This window comes from Silene latifolia, chromosome 6, assembly GCF_048544455.1.
Source record: "Silene latifolia isolate original U9 population chromosome 6, ASM4854445v1, whole genome shotgun sequence".
NCBI lineage: Eukaryota > Viridiplantae > Streptophyta > Magnoliopsida > Caryophyllales > Caryophyllaceae > Silene > Silene latifolia.
The window spans coordinates 89,696,203-89,698,943 of NC_133531.1; the positions used below are offsets into that span (position 1 = coordinate 89,696,203).

The following is a 2,741-nucleotide window of genomic DNA, read 5'->3' on the forward strand; positions in this document are numbered from 1 at the left end:
ATGATTTACCTTGTTTATGTGTGTGTACTCTGTGGTCTTTGAAAATGTATAAAAATTTAATAATTTGGTTTACTGTTGACTACTTAAGCTCTGCATCGAGACAAACTCGATTGTTCAAAACGCGACTCAAGTCTCCACTCTCAAAGAATTTTTATCAGAATTTACTTTATTGTGCATTATTCTGAACTAATATGGTATGGGTTATAAACTGAAGTAAAATTAGATTATTTGGGGAAGCTGCTTAATCACTGTTGCGAAAATCAAAACGATACTTTTTGTGCTCAGATTGTGAGTTTATTGTAAAGAGCTCAGTAGGTTCAAGTAGACAAGTAACCGAGTGAAACTGAGATTTATGCGTCTTTGTTTACATGTTATAAACTCACTATAATTTTTCAGATTTGAGGGTATTAAGTAACATGGCGGGTAATAATGAACGAGAATCATTGAAACGTGTCAGAATAGAAGAAGAAGAAGATGGTGATATGGAGCTTTTCACGCTAGTTGTGGGTTGTGTTGTCGTTATAGTAGGGGCATTGAATTACAAAAAGTATAAGGTTAGGGATTTGGCTTGGAACGAACAGGAACGTTCACAAAAAAGAGCAATGTGGTTAGATACATTAAGAAACAATAGAAAATGTCAAGAGCAATTGCGTTTCGATAGGCGTTGTTTTGAGAAATTATGTAGGATTCTGAGATCAAAGGGTGGGTTAGTTACCTCTATAAACGTGACTAATGAAGAAGTTGTCGCATTTTTTCTCCACACCCTTGCTCACAATTTGAAAAATCGAACTATTCAAGCTCTTTTTGCACGATCAGGAGAAACCGTGAGTCGCCAATTTCACACGGTGCTCGAGCATTTGTTTTAAAAATAGGAAAATACTACGTGAAGGAAGTTGATACTACCACTAGTTTTGTCAATGATCCAAAATTTAAATGGTTTGAGGGTGTGGTTGGCGCCCTTGACGGCACTCATATAGATATGACTGTCCCTTTAGAGGATCGAGGTAGGTATCGGGATAGAAATGGTCATATTAGCACAAATGTTTTAGCAGCTTGTGATCCAGATCTATGTTTTACATATGTTCTACCTGGGTGGGAAGGGTCCGCTTCTGATCAACGTGTCCTCCGCGACGCTCTTCAAAGGCATGCTTATAATCTTAAAGTACCAAAGGATAAGTATTTTCTTGTGGACTTAGGGTATACCAATGGTGAAGGTTTCTTAGCACCATATAAAGGTACAAGATACCACTTAAATTTATGGCGAGGGAACACCCCAACAAATTCCAAGGAGCTTTTTAACTTGCGCCATTCGTCAGCTCGTAACACAATTGAACGAGCATTTGGTTGCATGAAAAAGTGTTGGGCTATTATGAGGACCAGTAGCTTTTATGGTAAAAAAAACCCAAGTCAGAATCATAAATGCTTGTGTCATTCTACACAACTTCTTAAGATTTGAAAAAATGGATGAAACGGCTCTAATGAATGAGGTAGAACAAGATTTACAAAATGTAGTGGTACAAGAAGAGGATGGCGGAGAAGATTATGTAGTGAGTGTTAGACAAACAGAAGAGTGGAATAAGTTTAGAGACGATCTTGCAGCAAAAATGTGGAACGATTATAGAGTTAGGAGGGGTATCTGACTATCCTCTAGCTCCTTAAAAAAGAGGAAAATAATGGTGGTAAGTAGTCATTAAAAACTCTTCATTTATGCTCTCTAGCTCTTTAAATTTATGCTCTCTGTTTTCTTTTCTAAAGTATCTGAAGGGTTTAGTAGTTTGGTTAGTCTGAAGTATCTGAATTTAAGTTCTGTTTGCATTACTAATACTACTCTGAGATTGGTAACTGTTCTGGATTGCAAGTGCTTGAGCTTGCATCCAGCAGTTTGGTGGGTAAAATGGTTTAATTTGCACTCATCAGTATTTGTTTAAATCGCTTTGTTTAATGTTGTAGATTCTGACCTATCTTTTTATAGGTGATGGCTGAAAAAAGAAAGAAAGTTTTGGTTCCTACACAACCAAAGAAGAGGGGATACATTTCTTGGAATAGCCAAATGGATGCTCTTTTAATTTCAGTGTTGTATAATCAAGTAAGTCAAGGAAACAAGGGAGATGGAGATTGGAAGCCTCAAGCCTACCAAGCGGTGGTAGATGACGTAAGAAGCAAGCTAAAAGTATCCGTTACTACTGAAAATGTGAGGAATCGTGTCAGGATTTGGAGAAGGCACTATGGAACTATCATGGAGATAAGAACCAAAACTAAATTCAAGTGGGATGAGGAGAGAAAGATGGTGTTAGTATCACGTGACGATCAGGATGAATGGGATACATATATCAAGGTAATCCGTCTGCCTTATATTCTATTTTTTTGTTCTGGTTATCTGCTTAATTATGATCAAAGATTGTACTGGCATATTCCTTTTCGACTGTACTGGGATATTTCTTTTGCATTCTGTACTGGGATATTTCTTTTGCATCCGTCTGCCTTCTATTCTATTTTTTTGTTCTGGTTATCTGCTTAAGTATAGATAGGAACTCGTGTCCAGCATAGTTATATAGAGGAAAGGTGGAGATTCTGATAAGCATAGTAATATTTGCATTAATCATCTGCAAAAACTTGTTAGCAATTTCCTTTGAACTGGGTTTCACTGTCGTAAGTCACGTCCGAAAACCCTCTCATATATATCACCATTACGAAATTGTCTAAGAACTGACAGAGTGCTTTGTTAGAGTTAATGCTGAAGT

At 37.0% G+C, this 2,741-nt stretch overlaps 1 pseudogene; it reads left to right on the forward strand.

Annotated features, from left to right (window-relative positions):
• The first annotated feature begins 416 nt into the window (after nucleotides 1-416).
• LOC141588333 (uncharacterized) lies at nucleotides 417-1,976 on the forward strand (annotated as a pseudogene).
• The last annotated feature ends 765 nt before the right edge of the window (nucleotides 1,977-2,741 follow it).